Raw genomic sequence first — 25690 nt, forward strand, 5'->3', positions numbered from 1 at the left:
TTCACCCATGTGTGGATGAAAGCAGTGTGAAAGTGTGGAGGTGAGGGGCAGTGCTTAGGCTTGTGGGAGGGAAAACCCCTCCTTCAAAAGTCGAGAGAACCAACAGCCCTCCGGAGAGTCCCAAGCTTATGCTTCCAGAAAGAAATGTTCATCTACCATGATGACCAGTTTTACCTATCAGATCTAAGAGGGTCGGAAAATCGGTGAGGGGATCAGTTTGAAACAAGAGGAGCGGGTCGTCTGTGGAGATTGGATCTCACCCCTAAGCCAGTGGTATCTTGGACAACTCGGTATACAACAGAATTGCTGGTTGGAGGAGGACAGGAGTTAAGAAATGGAGGAATGCCCATTTCTGGGCCCCTCCCCTCTAGAGATTGTGATTCCAAGAGTGGAAGCCAGGAAAATGCGTTGTAACTAGTCCCCTGCTTGTTTTGGTGATGGTGTTCCCCAGGTCACACACCTGCCAAAGAAGGGAGAGGTTAGTGTTTTAGACAAAACACTCTAACAGGGGAGGGCACCTGGAGTGGGGGAAACTGGCTGGCAAGAAAAATCAGTTATAAGAAGCATATTCCAGGTGATAGAGAAAGAGCCTGCGTAGTAGCAGCAGGTTTGGAGAGGAGGGATGGGCTCTGGAGAGACTCAGGACTGAGAAGCAATGAAACTTTGAGAAAGATTAGGTCAGGAAGTAGAAGAGTTACAAGCCTGACTATCAATATTGCCAGGGAGAGAAGTCACCAAGTAAGGACTTCAGCGTTACATTTATTGTCTGGGCCTATTTGGACTGCCTCCCTCCCAGCACCTAGCCACAACCACCAGACTCTTGCATACAGAGGGTTAAACTGAATGAAAGAAAAGTGCCCTATCACCCAAGTCTGAGGGAGATGTGCACAAGGTAACCCTGCACCATGGACTTTTAAAGATTATAACACATGTAGAAATGGAGGGATTATTATTATTATTATTTTTTAAAGTTTATTTTTGAGACACAGAGAGAGAGTGGAAGCTGGGGAGGGGCAGAGAGAGAAGGAGAGAGAGAGGGAGAGAGAGAGAGAATCCCATGGAGGCTCTGCACTGTCTGTGCAGAGCCAGACATGGGGCTTGAAGCCACAAACCATGAGATCATGCATGACCTGAGACTAAGTTGGACACTTAACCAACTGAGCCACCCAGGTGCCTGCAGCAGATTTTTAAGTTTTCTTTTTGTTTGTATGTTTTCTTTCTCTTTCTTTCTTTCTTTCTTTCTTTCTTTCTTTCTTTCTTTCTTTCTTTCTTTCTTTCTTTTTCTTTTTCTTTCTTTCTTTCTTTCTTTCTTTCTTTCTCTCTTTTTTCTTTCTTCTTCTTTCTTCTTTCTCTCTCCTCCTTTCTTTTTCTTTTTTTTTCAATGTTTATTTGTTTTTGAGAGAGAGAGTCAGAGACAGAGAGAGAGAGAGCAGGGGAGGGGCAGAGAGAGAGGGAGACACAGAATCCAAAGCAAGCCCCAGGATCTGAGCTGTCAACACAGAGCCTGTCATGGGGCTCAAACTCATGAACTATGAAATCATGACCTGATTGACCTGAGTGGAAGTCGGATGCTTAACTGACTGAACCACCCATGTGCCCTGTTGTTTGTATGTTTTCTTACATGAGCATTGGTGACACGATATGTCAGGAACCAGTGTTTGGGAGGGATAAGGAAGACAGGCTGGAGGCCAGAAAGCATGAGACACCATGACCGTTAATGTACAATTGTTGAGGAGTCTCTAAGATAGACACACTGATTTCACACTACCTATTCCAGAGTAGTGTGGCCTAAAAACAACTTGAATTGTAATTTTTCTACTCCTGAATATTCCCTGGTGGATCTTGCCCCTGCTAGTTAGAGCAAAAACAATGACAAAAGTTCTGCAGTGGTGGGTCCAGAGCAAGGGGAGAGAGTGGGGTCAGCAAGTAGCCAAAGGAATAGTCAGAACACTTAGAAATGGTACATTAGGCAGGGTTGGGATATGGGAGGTATTGATGGGGACTGAGTTACTCTGAAATAGAAGAGCCGTGGTCTGGAAGTCTTTGCACCAGAAACCATGTGCCATCAGCTCTTCTCTCCATCATCAGAGCTTCATCCCTGTTGCTCAACCTGAGACAGAAAGTGGGAGGAGTTGATAAGCAAGCCATTCTTGCACCAGGGCGACCAGTGACAGCTGAGCCTGCTCACCAATGTGTGCACCACAGACCAGAGAACATAACGCACTTATTCAAGAGTGTACATCATTTCTACTGTTTGCTTTATAAGCTTCTTGTTAGATACATAGTTTTTGAGGTAGGCAGGATACAAGTCAAGGAAATAAGAAGGTACCTTCAGGTATATTGTTTGTTCTCCTATATCCCTATTTTGATATTTTGTTTTTAGAATAGAGATTGGCCAACTGCAACATGCAAGCCAGGTCTGGGCATGTCCATTTGTTTACATATCCTCTGTGGTTTCTTTCTCTCTACAACAGCAGAGTTTCATAGTCAAAGTTACTGTATGACCTGAAAAGCCAAAATAATTTACTATGATTTTTTTTTTTTACAAATTTTGCTAACGTCTATTTCAGAAGAATCCTTGGGGCACTTGGGTGGCTCAGTTAGTTAAGGTTCTGACTCTTGGTTCTGGCTCAGGTCATGATCGCACGGTTTTGTGGGTTTGAGTTCCACGTCAGGCTCTGCACTGGCAGCATGAAGCCTGCTTGGAATTCTCTCTCTCCCTCTCTTTCTGACCCTCCCCAGCTTGCACTATCTCTGTCTCTCTCAAAATGAATAAATAAAATTAAAAAGAGGAAGAATCTTTTAAAAGGCTAGAATCACCAGAATGTATTGTCCTAATTGACATCAATGAGGAAAATGATAAATTTCCATAATTAAGGTGACTAGTGTTTGTAAATTGCTTTCACATACCTGCTAGCCACATGACCACCACAAAAGGGTTTTGAGTCATGTATTCTGAAATCTATTTCATGGAGCAAGAAATGGAGGAAGAGATGAAGTGATTTGCTTAACTCTTGCTTTGGGGAGCCCGAACCAGGAGCCCAATGTCCTGAGTCTAAATTCATGCAATTTCCATCATTTTAGTCCCATCCTAGAGCTGAGTGTTTCCACTTATGGAGAAAATCTACCCGGTGTAATTTCTAAAGTGCTGAGTAGGCTTTGAGCCCTCGGATATCTCAGCCCAAATCCCAGCATTAGAAATCCATTCCTCTGGATCCACAAGTTCCTTTTTGGAGATGTAAAATGCCCCCAGGAAGGTGAGCATGTTAAGTCTGGTTACAAGTCACTTGCATTTTCAGGCAAAGTCTTAAGTGAATGGTCTTCTCCTAACAAGGAGATATGATGCCCAGTGGAGAAGGGAACTGCAGGTGTGGAAAGAAATATTTCTGTGTGTGGCCAGGAATGCAGGCGGGCCAATCTGGGAAGGGCAGCAGGCACTCAAGAGAAATGAAAAAGGCAAGTCTCCAGAAAGTATGAAGTCTACTTCTTTCCTTACTCACAATTCTTGTTCTCATTGGTACCACAGGGAGAGTGATGCACAGGCAAATGGATCGTGGGTCTGATTTATTTTAGTGATTCTTACATTCTTATTATCTTTTTCTGGCTGCCCTATGACCAGTCTTGTGTTTCATCTCAGTTGCCTAGATACTCCCAGCCTGAATGCTGACAAGTTTCCCAAAGATGAGTTTAATTTTGTGAGAATTCTAGAATTATATCTCCAAGGAGGTTTCTTGCCACCAGAGTGTCTCTGGAGCAAATTTGTGGACTCTAAATATTTTCCAGCAGATTGTAAATTTTGGATATGGTGCTAGCAAAGAGAAGAAAGGACAGCAGCAAATTTCAGGACCACATGGTTTCCAGTTAGATTGTAGTCAGTGTGATAGTTTGTATGATACACTGTGTTCTCTGCTCAAAGATGTTCTTGGGAGAAAGAAGAAAGGTTGAACGTTTCTTTTGTGCCAAGTAATGAATAATCAAGGGAAGAAACTGGGAAAGAAAATCAATTTTGGATTTGAGTGTTAGAGAGAAGCTAGAACTGTGAGCCCTTATTATGTTGGTGACACCATCTTAACAAAGTAGAAATGAGTTTTTCTGTCTCACTTTGCAGTGGATGACTGAAAATGACTTTCGAACCTGGTATGTACATGGTATGGAGATTTCCATTTGTAAAAAGAATCGTCTCTAAATAACTGTTGAAATATATGCCCTGAAAATGTGAAATTGATTTGGTAAGTGGATGAATTTTGGGACTTCAGTAAAATAAGGGAAATAAGGAAAGATGCAACTTTCATAAATGAAACCCAATAACCATTGAGTTTCCATAATGATACCATCTGTCCCTACTTTTTGGAGACGTTCATTAATGTGTGGGAACCTTGCTTCACATGGTAGAGAGAAGACTGAGCTGAGAGTGACATTCTTTGGGTTCCATCTCAATTCTTGTTTGTAATCAGATAGTGTTAGGAAGGTCGTTGTGTTTTTCTTACTCGATTTTCTCATAGGCACAATTAAGAGATTGAATTAGACACCTCCTAAGTTTTCTTTTGCTTCTCAGAATGTAATTTGTGGCTTTACTGGGACAACAGACTCTGATCAACAATCCTTTTTTTTTTTTTGATCATCTGAAATACCATTTTCTTTTGACCTGACTCTTTAAAATTAAATTATATTACCTCAGATTCATCATCTGTCAATCATTTTCTTTCCAGTCATTTTCCCCACTGTGTTAGGATCTTGACATCGTAGAATTCAAAGACATATAGGCTAGGACCTCACCTCTTATTCAAAACATTCGTGACATATCATGATCCTGATTCTTCTCCAGGAACAGAGAGGAAGTGACTTCCAAAGCTCAGTGCATTTATGCTGGCTTAATTTTAATTGTGTTAAATATGACTAAAATCTTATACGAGTCTCTGTCACGTTCAATTTAGTTAAGGGTGCAGCTATTCTATTCCTTTTAAGTCCAGTTATTTGGGCACTGTAACTGGCTCATGGCTCCTTCAAGAGTGTATCGCACAACCATTCTGAATAAAGCTAATGAATCATTGTGATTTCATCAAGTTTGAAGAGAAGGAATGGCTGACTGGTGGTAGGAAGGTGCCAAAACAATCATAAAGCACATAGCTCTGTTTTTAACATGTGTAATTTGCTTCAGAGAGGGGGAGGAGAGGAAGGCAGGAGAGAGACAGAGATGGAGAGAGACAGAGAGAAAGAGAGGAGAGAAGTAGGAGGGAGAGGGAGAGAGAGAAAGGAAGGAAGAGGAAGAGAGAGAAAACTGGCTTAGCGGTGATGGGGTGCTGCACATTGTGATGGAGGGGAAAGTGATCCAGGCTGCCTTGAAGATCCCATTTGGAGTGAGATGCCTGTTGATAACACAGTGCCTGTGTCTATATGAAGCCAATGCATTATAGGATTTTGCTGCACATAATTTTCCCTTCTTCATTCCAACTGTCCAAAAAGCATGCAATGAGAGCGTTAAGTCATAAGCCCACAGTTACATAGGAACATTTAACCAAGACAAGGTTGGCAGTTTGGAAGCTCGTTTGAGGGCATACTGGGCTCATCTCTGCCTTTGAGAAAAGTTTCTTGAGTGCTGTGAAGGGTCCTGGGTTTCCCTGGGAAATGAAAGCTCAGCAGTGGTATATATACACGAACAGTGATCAAACTCTTGAAAATAAAGTCATTGACAAAGCCCAGTCATCCTCCTCAGATTCCTTTCAGTTCAAGGAGCTCCTCATGCACAAGCAGATTGCTGACTAGGCTGGCTGCATGAAGACGGGACATACTGATCCTGATAGACCATTTTGGCTGCAGTCTATCTACTGAAAATGCATTACTTGATCTTCAGCCCTGTGGTACTATTTGAACCAGACTGTTTCACGTAATAACGTAAGTGGGCTACTAATGGTCTAGTTTTAATGTCAAAATTCCAAACCCCGCATCTGAAGACATTCATCTTCTTTTCTCCAAAACATGTATATGTATGTATTAAACTTCATACCAGGGAAAGGAAACAGACCTTCAGTTCAGACATTTCAGAGTGAAATTCAGAGGAGGGAGAGGTCATGGAAAGCTGGAGTTTTTTAAACCGGGCCTTGAAAAAAACGACAAGCAGAGAGGAAGAAGCAGTTCAAGGGTATCAGGACAAGGGTATCTTAACTTCTGATTTATTTCAAATTTAGCTGACTTGGGAGCATGATACAATTCTTCCTAGTCTACATTTGTCCCACAAATGTTTCCTGTATTAAAAAAACGAGAGGCATCTTGGCTGTGTATGCGTGGGGGAGGGTGGTGGAAGATAGCATTTCCAGAGGGTTTTTCTTTTCTGCCTTTCAGTTTTTTGCAGTCTGTGTTATAGTTATTAAGTGTTGATATGCCAATCTCATTTGCTCTGTGGGCAAAGTGGGCTATTTAGAATGTCCATCTTCATGGTCAAACAGATTTTTTTGGCCACCTCACCTAGTTATTCCCCAGAATAAGAATCCCAAATAAACTCATATGCAATAATTATAGACAACTATTTTCAGCAATCACACTAATCTATAAAACAGATCATTTTGGGGTCACAAATTTTCTGTTGGAGTGTATTTAAAATTTTTTCATCTCAAGTGAGTATTTTAATTGTTGCAAAGGTGGAAAATGAAGAATTAAAAATGGATGGATGAACCGATTTTGTCAGAGTTAACTGTGACTCAGTGGTTTATTCTATTGTTTGAGAAATTTTAAATTAAGAATTTGGAGAAAACCTGGAGATTTGGGTTCTTTCCAGGCAAAGATTCAAGTTTTGCTTTGTTACTGTATTCTATTGATTTTTGGCATGTGGTGTCCATAAATGGGAGAAGGAAAGGGTGAAGAATCTATAGCCTTCAGCTGGAAACCGTGTGGACCATTTACAATGCTGATCAGAATTTTGTCCTTGCATGGGATGTAGCCGTGCTGAGAACAAAGAAGCTGTTAAGGTCAGCCCTTCATCACCCTGTTGTCAGTCTCTGGGGATTTAGTTCCAATTTTCTCTTTTCCAGAGGTCACCGGAGCTGAGCCTCAGCTTGAGAAGTTTCTTCCCTGTAACTTGTGCCATCTGGAACACAGTCTGCATTTTCACCCCTCCTTCCACATCTTAGCTGGGATCAATCATTTCTACCTTATTTTATGTCTCTAATCTTCCTGTGTATGTTGAACAAGTGCCTACATCTCAGTGAGCGATTGGGTTCAACTTGAATGAGGCCTGTGTGCTTTGCAAGGAGCTGGTGCAGCTCCAGCCCTGACCCAGAGCCCCTGGGCAAGAGCCACCCAGACAGTCCAGGGCTTCCCTTTGGTAAGCACTCTTCACTCGATACTTTTGGGGAAAAAAATTAATTCAGAGGACAAAATTGACTTCATAGGAATCAATGAAAGGGCTTTGTGACAGGTGTGTGATAACCAAGATCTCTGGGTGTCCCCACCCTCCCCTGATTGATCCCCCACTTACTGAGATGGAAGAGGAAGATGCACCTCCCTTCCTCAGAGCCTTCCCACACACTCCTGATTCTGTCTTTTGTCACCCAGACTTGCCTCTTAGATTTCCTCTGGTTTTGAACCCAGTTTAAGTTTTTCCTTCTCCAGGTCATCCTGGCTCTGTTCCTGTTGTCTCTTTCTTGGTCATTCCATGATCCTGCCTATTTCTTAAGTATATTTTTGGTTGTTGCTGGTAAAGACATTCACTTTCTGCCGAGCCACATGCATTCCGCCTCTTCCAGTGGGCCTCCTGGAGCCTCCATTCCTCCTGAAGCAGCATTTCAGAGGTGCCCTATGGCAGTATTTTTGTCTGTTCTTTTTTTCTGAACTAGAGATCAGAATGGATCTGTAGTATGTATCTTTAGAATGTATTGTCCATCCAATTTGCAATCCTACTTCTCTGTAGGAGTGCTTCTCAAAGTTGAATGTGTGTGTGAGTCACCTGGAGGGGTTGGTGAAAAGCAGACTGTGAGCCAGTAAGACTGGTTTGGGCCCCACAGTATTCCCAAGTGACACAGGGTCTGCTGGTCTCAAGATCACACGGGGAGTAGCAAGGGCTCATTGTTCTTTATTTTCATTCCTTGGCGTGTGTAGTAGTTTCTCAGGGCTGTCATAACAAAGTACCATAACCTGGGTGACTTAAAACAATAGAAAACTAGTGTCTCACAGTTCTAAAGATTTGAAGTCCAAAATCAAGGGCTGTGCTCCTTCTGAAACATGAAGGGGAATCCTTCCTTGCCTCTTACTAGCTTCTGTGTGTTGTTGGCAATTTTGGGTGTTTCTGGATTTGTAGATGCGCCACCCCAGTCCCCTAGCCATCTTCTCCCTGTATGTCTTCGTGTTGTCTTCCCTCTACATGTATCTGTCTCTGTGTCTAAATTTTTCCTAAGAACATCAGTTGTATTAAACTGGAGCCCGCCTTAAGGACCTCATTTTAACTTGCTTATCTCTATACAGACCCTATTTGCAAATAAGGTCACATACTTAAGTTCTGGGGGTTAGGATTTCAACATATTTTTTTGGGGAGCCATTATTCAATCCCTAACAGAGGGCTACTTCCCTTTGAAAAAAATAGAAAGTATAAGACTTTCTTTTCTTTCCTCTCTAGTAATTTTTTTCCTTAAGTAGAATTTGCTGCTTTGATCATCAACTGAAACATGAGAAATTAAGGATGTTTAATTTAGAATGGGCTAGGAAAATACAGATCTGGGAATCACCAAAAAAGAGGTGATAGAAAAGGACTGTTAAAAAAAAAGTTTTTGTGCTCTGTTTTTCCAGGATATCATAGTGGAAATTAGCAATTGGATTTCAAGTAGGTCAGTTCTAGAATTTGAATCCTGACCTGTCACTTATTACTTCTGTGATTTGGGGGGTGACCGACTTGCTTCTGCTTAACTTCTATTTCCTCATTGAACAAAATGAGTACAATGACCCCTAGTAAATAAAGGGTGACTGAGAGGATGAATAAGGCTTCTGAAGCACCTGGCATGTGGTAGACATTGAATATATGTGATCAGTAGTTCTGTAGTGAAAGTCTGCATTGTGAAAATGCAGCAGAACCACCAGTGGTGTCTAGGCAGGTCACTCAATAGACCCTTCATGGCTAAGTCAGCTGCGAAGTCAGCTTACAGCAACCTCTGCTTCTCTCTTCTCCCTCAGCTGCAACAGTGGTTCAGAAGAGCAGAAAGGGCAAAGGGACTGCATTTCATTGTTCTTCTGTACGATTTCCCATCCTGGATGTAAAAGCAAAATACTGTTTTTCCCTCTGTGCCTATATTTCAATGTATATCATCATTTTCCTTGTTACACTTACATTTTTAAATAAATGGTTTCCCCTAAGTGGATGCCATACAGAGATATTTTCATCTTTTGGTTGTTGTTTGTGTGTAAGGATTGTATGTTTGAAATGTGGGTGCTTCTAAAATGCATCTAGTAGGCCTCACTCTAGTAGAGGTCATTCACCTTGGTGGTTGGATAAAAAATGACATTTTTTGGTCACTAGTCCAGCGTCTGGACACTCATGGCTTGGTCATCTATGTTAGAGACAGGATTTCCAAAGTAGAGTTTAATGAAAAATGGGAAGAGTTGAGAAGGATAAACTCCAGTTGCAAATAATCCATTTGTTTTCTAGGTCTAAATCTTACACTGCAAAAGTAAAAAAAGACAATTAATGCTTAGGTTAGGTTGGGATTCCAAGTGGAATTTGGCACAAATATTACTCGCCTCTCATGTGCCAACCACATTGGATGCTTACATACCCAAACAGTAGTGTATGTGAAAATGGAAAAGTTTGTCTTCATGTTTCTGTTCATGATAAGGCAGGCATCATTCCGGAACTGGCCTATTATTATGCATCCATATAAACTGAGTGAACTAAAGAGGATATTGGGTGTATGTGGGCGAGTTGAGTATACAACCAATACATCTACATGTAATGTACATACTCATATACTTCTGTATTATTTTACGACTGCCAAAGGAAAAAAAATCTTGTCTTTAAGGAATAAAGGTAAAATATTTTTTAAAGATTATTTGATTTCCCCTCTGAAACAGCTAGTAAGGGTGGAGGGGTTTGAGAAGACCATCAGAGGAAAAGGGCACTCCTAGGTAAGGGTTTACTTGAACTAAAATGAAATTCACTTGTTTCACAAGTGAAAGAAGCTGAAAGGAACTAGCAGGACATTTCGAGCGCTTGCATCTGGTCTGATTCAAATGGTTTCACATTCATGGAGTTTCAAATAAAAATAAAGTCCGTAGCAAGAAGAAATGCTATTTAAACCATGTGAACTGGAGCCAGTGAAAAAATTTATCCTTATAACCACAATGTGTGAAGCTTTGCTTGGTAAGTGATTTTTCAGAGAAGGTATGCAAAATTAAACCACATACACCTGCATGCTTGGATTAGTTCTTGGGGTTAAATCAGGTCAGCTTTTCCCATTTAGTGTCTCAGTGTACAGTTTGGCCAATTTTCCTTTCTCTTACAACCTTTTATGGAGCTTCTGCTATGTGTGATTTATCGTCGTAGGTATGTTGGTGCTACAGTGATGGTATATGTAGCATATGGTGCATGCCCTTGAGGAGTTTACACTTTACTGATAAAGACAAAAACACATGTTTTTATGTGGTACAATAATTTATTGAGTACTATTGAAGCTGATAAAAGAAGAGAAGGAAGTAGAATTGGTTGCTCACCTCCTTAGTCAAGAGGCCTAGAAACAGATAGTTCTATACAGTGACTCCCCCTCCCTCAGGACAAATGGGGATTATTTTGTTCTGAGACAAATGGGGATTATCACAGCTAAGTTGCTACTTTGCAGGGTTTGGGGGAAAACTCTTCTATAGCCAATCACAAAAGCTACCTGGATAAGGCACCCCCAAATAAGCATTATCTCTGTATATTAGTTAGGGTTCTACAGAGAACCAGAACCAACAGGATGGAGAGAGGGAGAGAGAAAGGGAGGGAGAGGGAGAGAAGAAAAGACTTATCTTAAGAAATTGGTTCACATGATTGTGGAGGGTTGGCAAGCCCAAAATCTGCAGAATGGGTTGGCAGCCTGGAGACCCAGGGAAGAGCTGCAGAATTCCTTCTTGCTCAGAGGAGGTCATTCATTTTTCTCTCCATGTGTTCAACTGATTGGATGAAGCCCACCTACATTATGGAGAACGATGTGGTTTATTTTTCTTTAAGTTTATTTACTTAAGTAAATAAACTTATTTTGAGAGAGAGAGAGAAAGAGAGAGAGGGAATCCCAAGTAGGCTCCATACTGTCAGCACAGAGCCTAACACGGGACTCAATATCACAATCTGCGAGATCATGACCTGAGCTGAAATCAAGAGTCAGATACTTAACCAACTGAGCCACCCAGGTGCCTGGAGAACAATCTGTTTTAGTCAAAGTCCACCAATGTGAATGTTAATCTCATCCCCCAAAACACATCCAGAATAATGTTTGGTCACATATATGAGGACCATGCCCAGGCACGTTGACACATAAAATTAACCATCACATTGTCTTTGTTTGTCTGGAGCACATGTGAGGTATGTTGTCTCAGCAAAGGCCAGATCCCATAACCTTCCTGGATAGAATCCTGCCTAGTTTCAGAGGAAAGATATTAAAAGGTTAGGACTTACATTTGCTGGAAGATAGCAGTCAAAAAGGTTAACCAGAGATAGTAATATAGAAGCAAAATATTGATGGGTGTCTCAGGAAACTGAAAAGTGAGGAGATTGTGGAGCTGCTCTGATCCCACAGGAATCTCAGCTTGGTTGGCACCTTTTTCTTTGCTTACTTTGGAGAGACAAAATGGGATGACTGGAGCTAGAGCCTGGGTGCCAGACCTTGTGAGTAATACTTGTTGCAGGGATCAGTCTTTTACACTAGTGAAAAGAGCATGCATGGCCTTCCCACTTCTTGATTCAAGAAACTTCTTGGTACAAAAAAGGTCTTGACTTAGTGGTAAAGAGTTATGGCTAAAGTTGGAGTCAGGTAGAGGACTAGTCCACCATTTGTTAGAATTGACTCAATACCTGGCTACATTTAAGCCTCAAAGAATTGTTCACCCTCACCCTCCACCTTCCACCTTCTACCTTATGTAATTAAACAAAACATCAAAGACATATCTGGTCTATAGGGCTGGGGCTTTTATGGCCACCCAGTTTAAAAATTTTACACCTTCTTCCTTCTTACTCTACTCCCAGCCCCTGCCAGATGACAATTTAAGGAGATCCTCTTTTTGTTTAATTTTCCTCCTTAGAATTTTATCCCTATATGATATGCTGTATAGTTTACTATCTATCTATATCTATATCTATATCTATATCTATATCTATATCTATATCTATCATCTATATCTCTAGCTATTTCTATCATCTATCTATCTATCTATCTATCTATCTATTTATCTATTTGCTTGTTGACTGCCCTCATCACTAGTATATAAACTTCACAAAGGCAGAGATTTTTGTTTGTTTTGATCACTGTCTTATTCTCAGTATTTAGAACAGTGCCTACCATATAGTAGGCATGCAATAAATATTTGTTAAATTAATAGCTAAATAATTCTCCTGGTTGGAACGTAGCTAGTGTGGGTTGGAAAGAATTTCTTTAAGGGGAAATAATATCTTTTTGGAGGTAGAAAATTTGCCTAATACCCAAGCTTACCTACTCAGTACTTGGAGACATTAGGACAAATAAATCCATAAGCCCAGCCAGACTTTTTTTTTTTTTTTTTTTTTTGAGAGAGAGGGAGAGAGAGAGAGCGAGAGAGAGAGAGAACATGCACATTCATGTGCACCTGTTGGGGGGCGGCAGAGGGAGAGGGAGAGAGAGAGAATCTTAAGCAGGCTCCATGCCCAGCACAGAGCCCAACCTCACAACCATGAGATCATGACCTGAGCTGAAATCAAGAGTTGGGTGCTTAACCAGCTGAGCCACCCCAAACCCAGCCACACTTTGATTGAGTGCTGGGTTACTATTCCTTATTCCGAATGTAGACCTGGTTCTGTCTTATACTGGATGAGCTCTGTATGGGGAGTAAATTTTCTTTGTGGGATGAAAGAAAAATTTTCTTTCTTTCTTGTTTGGCGAGAGAATAAATACGACTTTTAAGAAGCTGAAGTACTTAAACAGTTTCTGCCTTTTTTCCTTTCAGATATATAGACAGTTCTCTTTGTGCCTAGAGGAGATGCATATTTTGCAAAAGCCAGAGTCCACATAAAAGACTGTCATAGTTATCCTGAGGGAAGGAGAATGGGCAGGGTAGAGAAATGGAGAGACCTTTGAGAATCAAGTTAGGGTAGAAGAAGAAGAGAATGGTCAAGAATTGAAAGAAAATGGAAAGTAATTATTCCCAGAGAAAGCATGGACCCACATCCTTCTGGTTGGTATTGTCTTTGGATAGCATACCCGAGAGGCTAGATCTCAACCAGGGCCTGGAACATGAGAGCCAACAAATCACTGCTAGATAGAAATCACAAATCTTAGTCATGCCCATGATGGAGAGATGGTGAGAGCCTGGTTACCCATTTTAGAAATCCAATTAACATCCTGGATTCTGAAGCTTCCTTGAAATGTTAGGGGCTCCAGGACTATCTGGGATTTACTTTCTTGTCATCTCTGTGGATTAGGGACTCTGGAGCAGATTAAATTAGATCTAAAGTTTAAAAAGATATTGGGTTTAAAGTTAAAAATAATTGAAGTTAAAAAACGGGTTTGTAATAAATTTAACCAAGTAGGTGAAAGACCTGTACATGTAAAGCTATAGACATTGATGAAAGAAATTGAAGAAGATGAAAATAAATGGAGAGATACCCATGTTCATGGATCAGACAAACTAATATTGTTCAAATGTTCCATACGACCCCAAGCCATCTGTGGAGTCAATGCAGTCTCTATCAATTTTCCAATGGCATTTTTTAGAGAAACAGAAAAAACAATACTAAAATTGCATGAAATCATAAAGACCCAGAGTAACCAAAGCAACCGTAGGAAAGAAGAGCAAAGGTATAGGCTTCACACTTCCTGATTCTAAACTATACTATAGTAGTAAAGCTATAGTAATCAAAACAGTATGGTACTGGCATAAAAACAGACGCATAGACCAATAGAACAGAATCGATATCGCTTCCCCCTCAAAAACCCATACCTATACAGTCAACTAATTTTTCACAAGGGAGCCAAGAATACGTACAGTCTTTTCAATAAATGCTGCTGGGAAATGGATACTCACATAGAAAAGAATGAAATTGGACCCCTGTTTTATACCACTCATAAAAATTAAGTTGAAATTGATTGAAGACTTACATGTAAGACCTGAAACTGTAAAACTACTAGAAGAAAACAGGGAAAAACTCCTTGACATTGGTCTTGGCAATGATTTTTTTTAATATGACACCAAAAGCGCTAATAACAGAAGCAAAATTAAAAGTGGGTCTATATCAATCTAAAACACTTATGCAGAGCAAATGAAATAATGAAATGAAGAAGCTACTTACTCAATGGAAGAAAATATTTTAAAAAATAACAGATAAGGGTTAATATCCAAAATATATGGAGAACTCATGTAACTTAATATCTAATATCTAATAATAATAATAATCTGATTAAAATGGGCAAAGGACTTCTTTTCCAAAGAAGATATACAGTTGATCAATAGGTACATGAAAAGGTGCTCAACATCACTAATCATCAAGGGGAATGCAAATCAAAACCACAGTGAGATATCACCTGACACCTATTAGAATGGCTGTCATCAAAAAGAGAAGAGATAAGTGTTGGCAAGGATATGGAGAAAAGAAAAGCCTTGTGTACTGTTGGTAAGAATATGAATTGGTACAGCCACTATGGAAAACAGCATGGAGGTCCCTCAAAAAGTTAAAAATAGATTCAGCAATCCCACTCCTGGGTTTATATCCAAAGGAGATGAAATCACTATCTTGAAGATATATATGTATCCTCATATTCAGTGAAGCATTATTCACAATTGCTAGGACATGGAAACAATGTAAGTGTCCATCAATATTATTCAGCCATACAAAGAAGGAAATCTTGCCATTTGTGACAGAGTGGATGGACCTCAAGAGCATTATGCTAAGTGAAATGAGTCAAACAGGGAAAGAAAAATACTGTATGATCTCACTTATATCTGGAATATTAAAAAAATTTGGCTTCTTAGTCTTTTGGCTTTACTTAAGATCTGGCAAATGTCTACTGGAGGGTAGACTAAAAAGAGTGTTGGGTTCAACTTCTTGTCCTTCCCTTTTCTTAGATTCTCATGCTTCAATTTGTCTATCTCAGTAGCCCTTCAAATATTTATATATATTTAAATAAATAAATAAATAAATATATAATATTTTAATATATTTTTCTAGTTGTTTTCAGTGGAATAGTTAGTATAATATGAGCTACTAAAATTAAGGCTGAAAATTCCCATGTTAAATATTGGATATTTAAGGATATTAAATCATAAGTTAAAAGTTTTAATACTGTGATACTATTGGAAAAATAATTTCAGTCTGAGAAATAGCTAACTAATTCACAGTGATAGACGCTTAAAATAGAGTTAGATAAAGCAGAGATTGGTATTGATACAGATTTCGGATGAGTGTCTTAGGCTTTCCAGTATCAGAGCAAAGCAGAGGGATAAAACAATTATTTAAGAATTTACAGCAAAATATTTAAAAGATCTCTGTATTTTTTCACCAAAATAACGTATATTGTTTTGTTCAACTTTAACACATATCATGTGTTATACATGTGTTATATATATATTTATAACACATACTATGTGTTATAAATGGATCATGACTGTCCATTTATAAGCAAGAAAAATATAGAGTTGGTTTGAATCCTCCAAAAATTATCCAAGAACATATACTTCATTTTCTTTCTCATGCTATGTTGCAGTTAATTTTTTTTTGTATTTGAATACAATGTTCTAAAAGTTTGAACATCTTATTGCATAAGACTAGCACACCATGTGGTAGTGGTAATCAAGATAATTAAAAATGGTAGGCATTCTGGGAATACATAGTCACAAAAGTAAAAAGGTCAAAATGAGAACATATTTTGGAAGGTGAAGATTCAAAATCTCACTTTCCTTGAAGCATATCTCTTCTTCACTTCAAGAAAGTTTCCTTTTCTAAAGCAAAAATGTTTCTCCTCAATCAACTGGGCAGAGGCTTCTATAGAATCTTCTTTTGCGGTAAGACGGTGCCTTAAATTAGCATAGGTGAAGTGAGGACAGGTATGGGCAAAACATACCCTATTTGTCTACTTTATTATAAGATTAATTTTTTTCTAGAATGTTTGTGAATACTGGACTAAATTGCTCTGTGATACTGAGGACAGAGCACAGAAGACTATCCATGCCTCTAGTATTGGTCCAATAATTACTTACTACTTTTAGCTCCGAAAATTTGAATTTATTTTTATTTTACTTTTGCCCTAAGATTAGAAAGAAGCCAATCTTCTAATTTCACATATTGGAAGAATTAGTCTTCAGAAAGACTGAATAGGATCAGATGATTAGTGCCTTACATTGCTGACCTACTTTGTATTTTTTGTGTGTAGTTCCCTTGAACTACCAGAGCCGCCTGTAAGTTCAAAAAGCGATGTTTATGATTCTGTAGAATGGAATTTTGAGCTTCACGTGGATATGTGGTCATAAGATTGTATTATCTTTCAACAAATATTTCCTATTTTGGTGGAAAGTTTCATATTGCCCACTTTGTTGAGAAACTGTAAATAATTGGTTTAGAAAATGGTTTGTTGAAAAATAATTCTATTTTGCGAAGGGTCATGGGTGACTTTTTCAAGGCCCTTGGTCTTTCACAAGATGACCATAAAATGCTTTTCCAGCCTTGTTTCCTGACACTGTTCTTCATCATTTCCGAGCTGCAGCTATGGACCTTCCAGCCAGCACCTGAATACATTGTGTTTGCTTAGTTGACCCTGACTTTGCACTTGTAGCTTCCTTGATGTGAATGCTTATTCCCCCTCTCCATCATTCTTCAAGACTAAGCTCAAATGGTATCTTTATGAGAACACCAAGTCTTTATGTCAAAAGTCATTCCTATATTGTGACAATTAACACACACTGTATGACAATTATTTATTAATGTGTTTATTTCTCCCTGTTCAATTTGAATTCATGTGGGGCAAAGACAGTGTTGTATTATTATTCTTTGAATTACTGATATTTAATTGGTGCTAGGCATGAGTAAACAACTAATAAATCTTTACTGAGTAAAAAAGAATCACCCTAAATTAAAATCCCAAATCCCAGCATTTCTTTTGCCATAACTAACGTACTTTACATTTAGGTTTTCTTTCTTCTTGTTATTGCTTAATTAAACATTATCTGAGAAGAACAAAAGTATATTTTTATTAATATGTGGGTCTCTGAAATATCTCATGCTTGATATCTTATTATTTCTAAAGATATACAAATTTTAATTAACTTCTTTATCTTTTTGAGTGAATGTCCAGATGGCTGTGCCTAAACAGACTCATTTAATCTCTCATCCCTTTAGAGATTTTTAGAGTATGTGTATGTGTGATAATAACAAGGTATTTACTGATTCAGTCTTAGCAGACTGTCAAAACTCACTTGGGATGGAGCCCTTTGGGGCATCAGGATATTCTTTCTCTCCGGAATCTTAGTGCCCAACTATTTATTAGAAAAGAAGGAATTAACTACCTTTTCTCAACACAAGGAATTTACGTTTCCCCAAAGCAAGAACCAACTTCTAGATAAGGGATTACATTTGGAGATTATCACCACCTTGTTTGATTACAGTAGAAACTAATCCACTATTAAGAACAAGGCAGTATTCTCTTATCACATACAGTATTCACTCAGAGGAATTTCACCATAGTATGAAAATTACCCAGGTCAAGAAATAAGTATGGTTTTTGCTAGGAAAGAAATTGCTTTTATAGGAAAATAATGACTTGCTTGTGCAGAAAAATATTCTGAGGTTACTTAGAAATTTTCCTGTGAAATAAATATTGTCTGTTTACTATTATATTTATTTAATACTTCTGTGCATAAGGCATTGCTCACCAATTTATTAATTCTGGATGCTACTCAAGTGCAACCTGTGGCCAGATTCTTCAAGTTTGACAGAGTTCTTCAGTATCATTAATATTTCTCTTACATTCTCCAGTATTTCAGGTAATCATGCATATCCACTGCACTGGCCAGGAAATCTATTAAGGTTCTATAGACTTCCAACTGTGTTTGCTACTACGAGAACATTCAGTTCCTAGAAGTTAAGAACATATCTCTAAGCAGCTCATAAATTCTGGCTTCAGGTTTAAACTGATGTCAGATGCCAGAGTCAATAACCCCCTAAATTGGTGTGATCTCAATTCCATATGGTCCTATTAACTTGCTTGATCTTAAAGTACGAATGTGCTACATAGATGATGATGTGAGCCATTCATTCTTATGGGGTACAAGGGATCCTCAGTTCAGATACAGAAAGAGATATTCATTACTTTGAAGTTTGAAGGTTATTGTCTTTAAAAACTTGGATATACTGGAAGTAGTCAAGCTTGTGGATCTCAATATTGAGAGTGCATAGTATTCATGGTGGGGGTGGCGTTACTATTACCTGCCGGGACCCCACCCCAAGATAATCTGGTTTAATGCCCTGAGGTGTCGATGCAGATCCTGGTGGATTATGAACTAGGTGGTCCAAAAGCCATACTTTGGGAAATACTGCCTTGAGCCTTATGATCCATCATCTTTTATAGGTTTGTGAGCCAGTTGCAGAATCATAGGAGCTTGTAAAGAGATTCTTCTGAGGGGAGGAACATTCAGGAGAAGGCCGTGAGGATTGAGGAGCTGAGTACTCAGAAGGAAGATAGAGGGCCTAACATTTTTATTTACTTTAAAAATAGTACCGCTTGTCTGTGTTCATAATTCATAATGAGGAACCATTTGCAATTATAATCATACTCTAGTGAAAGTCACTGCTGAAATAATTAAGGGCACTGACTTTACATCAGTGAGGTCTAGATGACTTTTGTCTTTGGTGATACCAAAATGAGGTTCCACTCACTGCACCAATCAAGCTTGTATCCCTGGATGGTACTCCCTATACTCTGTCCTCTGTGCATCTCACTAGGGAGGAGAGGTATGCAGTATGAAGACTGTAGCTTGGGTCAGATTAAAATAGGACTCTCCATAGGGAGCAGTATAATTTTGCTTGATAGGAAAGAGTTTGGAGCTGGGCTCTGCTCCTTAGCCTCAGCCTCAGCCGAAGCTAGAAATCCAGTGGAAGACCTGCACAGTCAGGCATCAGTCTAGAGGAGTGGCTGCAAATATACATTTTACTATCGTATTCTGGGATGAGGGTGCCAGCCATGTGTGAGCTTAACCCACCTCGAGGCTAAGGAGTGGAAGACAGAAATGAATCAAGTGAACACTCAGAGCTGTCATTCTTTGTGTGTAACTCAATTAGCTCCTGTCTTCTATGCCTTTGTTTGTTCATGCACTTATTTATGTGTACATTCATTCGCTCCTTTGTTGACTCTGCTGGCATTTCTTCTGAGTTTATTTGTGCCAGGCTCTGTACTAAGTGATGGAAATAAAACAGTAACTGGGGAACTTAAGCTAGTGAGAGAAACAGATGAGGACAGGCCATTACAGTACCGGATGGTAGATGCTGTGCTACAGAAATATGGGGCTCTATGAGAGCACAAAAGGAAGGGAACTTTGCTCAGAATTGAGGGATCCAGGAAGGCTTTCCAGTGGCAGGAGAGTCTGAGTCCTAAAGAATGAGTATTATTGGTCAAAAGGTTGAAATAATAGTGTTGCAGACAAAAGGGGTAACTTGTGAGAGTCATGGATTGAGAGACAGCATGGTATGATCAAGGAACAGCAACAAAAAATCAACATCTGCATGGAACACCTTGAAACCTGGGTGTATACGTAGCATGGAATGGACTCCTGTGAGCACAGAGAAAATGAAGTGTCTTTGGATCTAGAGAATTTAGAGATGAATGAAGCAGACTGCTTCCCTCAGTAAGTTCCTATTTGGCGACTGCTTTCCTGTTCCTTTCTTACAAATTTATTGGGAACATATATTGTCCAAGTTCAATAGATTCTATCTATCCATTTAGATCATAAAACAAGCAAATCAAACTATATATTTTATTGAAATTGTTATTCTGTAATTAAATTTCACCTTAAGCTAAAAATATCAAAACGATGCAGTGTTATTTAATAGGTGATATATAACATACCTGGACCCTTGCCATGTGCTAACCACTTCTCTGAATACCTTGCAAATGTTAATATATTTAATCTTTATAAACAACTTTGCATAGATATGATTATTGCTTTCCTAACATAGGTGAGGAAACAGAAGCATCTAGACCTTAAGTAACTTGCTCAAGTTATATTAGAGATCTTCATTGCAGGAGAACTCCACTCGTATTATATGAGAACTCCACTCATATTATACAGGCTCTCTGGGTTAAGAAATGGCTGTGCATAAAAGCAGAGTGATGGTATTTCTCTAGTGGGTGAGAGTGTGGTTAGGACTGATTTCAGGTCAGAAGTAGAGAAGTTACCATCTTTACCCCAAAAATATGTGCAGAGGAAGCACATTTTATATAACTCTTGGACATCACTCCAAACCCTTGCAGCCTCACATACTGATGCAGATACCACCCCAGAGCACGTGGCTTTCACCAGCTTTATGCAGATAAGACAATGACAACATCTCTCTTTGAGTCTGCATGGACACCTCTCGCTTCCTGCTGCAAGGATTCTAGGTTGTCACTGTGGGAACGCACTTGGCCCTCACATATGTACAGCCTGGACATTCAGGAGAGTTAATGCCCATGGTATCATCTTGAACCAATGGGGGACAAGAGACCAGAGATCAGTGTTTTCTCCTGGTTCTCCAAGTTCTAAGATGCATTTCATAGGGCTCATCTGAAGTCCTATTGGTTTGAGTCCTGTCTGTTATAGCAGTTGGCTGTCTCAATGATGCATCCTTGGTATTGGCTTTCCCTTGTTCCCCAATTCTTATTTCTTGGCCTTTCTTTCTGCTCCACGGGATTACATTTGCATATAAATTCCTGGCATGTAAACCTCCGTCTCAGACTCAGCTTTGGATGAACACAGACAGACAATGAAGTGGTCAAAATGTCAAAGTAGTTTGGCAATTAATTATGATATAAATGGTAGAATATGGCATTGACAATGCTATTCCTGTAGGGATAAAGCAATACTAATTCTCTTTGTAGGTTTAAAAATGGAAAGATGAGAGGTATATAAAAGTCTTTAACTCTGAGCTACTCCTTAGGCAAAACTCCCTAAGAATTTCCTCTGAGGCACAGATAGGAAGTTCTCAGCAGACAGCCCGTTATAATAAAGTCACACAAGCAATGTTTAGCTCCTGGTTCCATCATAAAGTAGTTATAAGATTTGAGAAAGTAATACCTTCATAGTTTAGTACCTCCCTTTCCTCCTGGAGCACTGGTATGTGGATGATTGTTGCTATTTACCTGCATAGCACTTCCTAGGCCTATATTTATAACACTCTTACTGCTGTTTAGAATACATCTTCTGCATAGCCACATAAAGAATGTCTAGAAGTGTGATGGTGGTAAAGGTTTTACACTACTTACAAACTAACAAATTAGCCTGTCACATATTTTTGGATGCTGGTGGAAGGTACAAGATCCCTGTGTCAGAGATGTTTGTTACACATAGCAATAGCAGTAGCTATAATATCAGCATTTTTGTGCTGGTTCTCGGGCCCAATTCACAGGGCCAGGTGGCACCTATACCTATGTAGTGGGCTGCATTACAGGAAATGAATTCTGAACTGAGGGAGCTCAAATCTTTTATAGTGGGAAGATGCCTGCCATTTGCTCTGGGGAGGCATTATCTTTACTAATCTGGACAGTAAGCAAACATGCCCTTTACTTTGGAGGGAAACATTGTCTCCATTTTCTTTAAATTTTTTTTAAATGTTTATTTATTTTTGAGAGAGAGACAGAGCATGAGCAGGGGAGGAGCAGAGAAAGAGGGAGACAGAGAATCCAAAGCAGGCTCCAGGCTCTGAGCTGTCCACACAGAGCCCAATGCAGGGCTCGAACTCAAGAACCGTGAGATCATGACCTGAGCCAAAATCAGACACTTAACTGACTGAACCACCCAGGCACCCCAATTGTTTCCATTTCCTAAGGCTATGAGCAAACCTGCCCTTGGCTCCAGAGGGAGATACTATTTCTGTCTTCCCAGGCTGCCCATTGTACAAACATCTTTGAAAGTACAATCTTGAGGAAGAGCAGGGCATGTAGAAATTCTAGAGAGCCATGGAATATTGTCTCCTGGTAGCTTTTCAAAAGCATTGTGTAGAGAGTATGTGTGGTATTGTACTTTCCGTAGGACACATGCCTACTGCCTGTGATGGGAGAGTTTAGTTGCCACAAAATGGAAGGAGTCATACTGATCTTACCCTTGCACAGGTTAGTAGAATATTTTCTTATCTTATTCACAAAAACCCAAGTTGTACAGTCTGTTGTCAGGAAATGCTATATATCTATATGCATATATTTGTAGTAACTGGATATATAGTTAGAGCTAAGTGTAGAGGTATAGAGATATAGTTGAAGTCTGTTGATCTCACTAAAAATGATATCCATGATTTATTTCATTATTTCTGATTCTATTGTAAGTAGTATTTTCCTGTATTATATTTTCTTTGTGGTAGTTATTGGTGTTGTCATGGTCATCAGGAAGAAAGATACTGCAACATGCCAAGTTTATATGGTAATGACTTCATAAGTCCTTCACTAAAAGGGAATGTGAATATTATTTGGACAGTATACCATGGAGAAAGAGGAATATGCAGACATTTCAAGAATAATTGGACACAGGATTTGAGCTGACATTGATACCTGGGGACTGGAGCACAATCATATCCCATTGTTTAAGGTGGACAAGTAATAAATGGGATGATAACTCAGTTCAGGCTCACAGTAGATAGGCTGGTTCCTTAGATTCATGTAGTGGTCATTTCCCTGGTTCCTCAGATGTATAATTGGAATAGTTACATTGTACTAGCCAGAGGCTCTCAGCCTGGAAGCAGGATGGGATAGTGGTTTTTTATTTTTTTATTTTTTTTATTTTTTTAGTGCAACTGATATGTCAATAACATCTGCTATAATGATACTCCATCCTCCAGGATCTATTAAATAACCTAAATCAATGACCATAATACGACATTGTTTTTCCAGTAGGTAGAATAAAAGGGTCTAGAAATCAGGGAATGGAGTAGCCCCCATGCCATCCCTCCTATGACTCACTTGAAGGAATTCTAGCTTCCTTTCCCTTCAATTTTAGGCTCTATGGGTTTGGAGGTCCTTGTTCTCAGAAAAGTAATGCTTTCACCAGGGGACATAATGAAAATAATATTGAACTTTAAGCTATTTCCACTTCCTGGTCATTTAGGGTTTGTAATGTCAACAGATAATCAGGCAAGGAAAGAAGATGTCAGGGTACTTGATCTTGATTATCAAGGGAAAGAGGAACTGCTGTGTCACAGTGGGGGCAGTTTGACAGGACCAGCCCACTAGTGTGTTTCTTGGTAGTTCCATGCCTAACTGTGACGGGGTGGTAACAGGCAAGTGCAGCAGCTATGACCCAAGAATTTCATGGTGGAGAGGAGTTTTGATCCCTCAGAGATGAGAGTTTGGGTTATTACAGTAGGTAAGCAACCCAGACCAACAGATGTGCAAGCTGAGGGTATTGAAAATCTAGAACTGGTGTGTATTACGAACAGCCTTGAGGCTAGCTTTAGTGGAAAGGGCCATAGCTGAGAGGCTGTAGTTCCGGTTACTAACTTTCTTTTGTAGGTTTCATTGGAAAATGAGACCAATTAGAGTCCCAAAGAAGATGTTCCTAGATGGAGAGAACTTATTATGAAAGCAAGTAGATTCAAGAATCTTAAATTAGGGTAGACAGTAGTGGATACTATTATATGCCATCCAGACAACTCCTCCAGAGCTGAGGTGCTCCTTCTCCAACCCTGGGTATACTGACTGCTGATGGCTCTGACCTCTGTCCTTATCTGGGAATTGCCCTTGGTGGAAGGATATTCCTTAACTCAAGGTTACACTCCCTTGCTTGGGGCAGTCAGCATTCCATACCTCGTCATTTAGGATTCAAAGGCCTGGTCCCCTTGTCTCAGCATGGAACATACTCTGAAGGACCATCCTAGATTTAGATCCTTCCATGCTCTCCATGGGATAGGCTGAAGCATTTTGTGCAACCAAACCATGGTTCAACTTTTTCCTCTGTAAAGTTTCTATCACTTCATTACATGTTTTATTCCCAAGAGGACATGCCAATAAACCTCCTTTACACAAGTCTCAGTGTCTGTATCCAGGAAGTCTGACTGAAGACAACCCACACCTCTGTGTCCCTGTAGGACGGTTTTGAGCAATCTAAATTAATAACAGCATACCATCTTTCGTTTAGTATTTACTTTGTTCAGAATGAGGGTGAGAAATTTCAAGTAAGAGAGAATACAGATATTATAGAACTCAATAGTTTTTCCACGGTAGATGACCAAATAAAGAGAAGGCAAAATGCATCTTCTCTCTTCGTAACAATTGTGAGAGAAGAAACATAAGAGGATGCCCTCCCTTTTCTCAGGCTCTGATGCATGCAGAAACTTGAAAGAGAAAGGCCATTCAGACTTGGGCATGGACAACTTTGTCTTCAGCAAATAAAGGGCAAAATTGGGTCTGCAGGGGTGGAAGAGAAAGTGAGCATCTGCGTCTCTCTCTCGGCTGCATTGCTATTGGATTTCATTCTGGGCTGGCTCACCCAGCGCTGTGAAGCTAATGATCTGTGTTCTCATTCTGACTCAGTGTGGGCCACACACTTTACAGACCACTTTAGTGTGACAGTGATGAGAGAGAGTGTGTGTTGTTAGTAATCACCTGTTTTGTGTTCTTACAAATTAAGAAATGATGGATAAAAACCCTCTTTTTACTCAGTCCCAGACAATTGCAAGTTGAAGCATATTGTAACCATCATGAAGAGCAGACAAGAAATCCTGATCCTTGACTGTATTTATTTATTATTAGATATTTTCTCACTATGGCAATGTAGTGGAGTGGCTGTCCGCCTGGGACTACTCATTTTCCCCTTGCTTCCAGGAAGTAGCACAATGATGGTTAACAGACATGGCTATAGAAAGCTTTCTTTTTCAAATTCCTTTGACTACATTGAATTGTTTGCCAACTATATACCTATGTAGAGCTAAAAATGTGAGAAGCATGTATTTTTCCAGTCACATTTAATTGCATCAACATGGAGCTCATATTGGCTTTTGTAGCAACAGCTAATGAGCCATATGTGGAAGAATCCAGATGTTTAGATTGTATACTTCTACAATTCATTATACAAATGTCCACTTATGACAATGTCTTGCATTGTGTGGAAAGGAGAAGAACGGCATCATCAATAAGGAAATACAACTGAAGGCTAATTACACTGTTGCTATTTGCAAATGTGGGGGAGATTTTCCTGCTGAAAGTATTACTTTCAATATGAATTGGTAGGGTTGGGGGGAAGGATTCCTGGCTAATGCTTTCATGGGACTTTTCTGATTGCTGTTACTTACATGACCACATGTCTGTTTCATGAACTCCCA

At 39.5% G+C, this 25690-nt stretch overlaps 1 long non-coding RNA gene across 1 annotated transcript; it reads left to right on the plus strand.

Annotated features, from left to right (window-relative positions):
- The first annotated feature begins 1357 nt into the window (after positions 1-1357).
- On the plus strand, positions 1358-9352 carry LOC128315127 (uncharacterized). Its single transcript, XR_008297574.1, has 2 exons — positions 1358-4137; positions 9157-9352. It is a non-coding gene; the product is annotated as an uncharacterized LOC128315127 (long non-coding RNA).
- Positions 9353-25690: the final 16338 nt, after the last annotated feature.

This window comes from Acinonyx jubatus, chromosome C2, assembly GCF_027475565.1.
Source record: "Acinonyx jubatus isolate Ajub_Pintada_27869175 chromosome C2, VMU_Ajub_asm_v1.0, whole genome shotgun sequence".
In the NCBI taxonomy this organism is placed as follows: Eukaryota; Metazoa; Chordata; class Mammalia; order Carnivora; family Felidae; genus Acinonyx; species Acinonyx jubatus.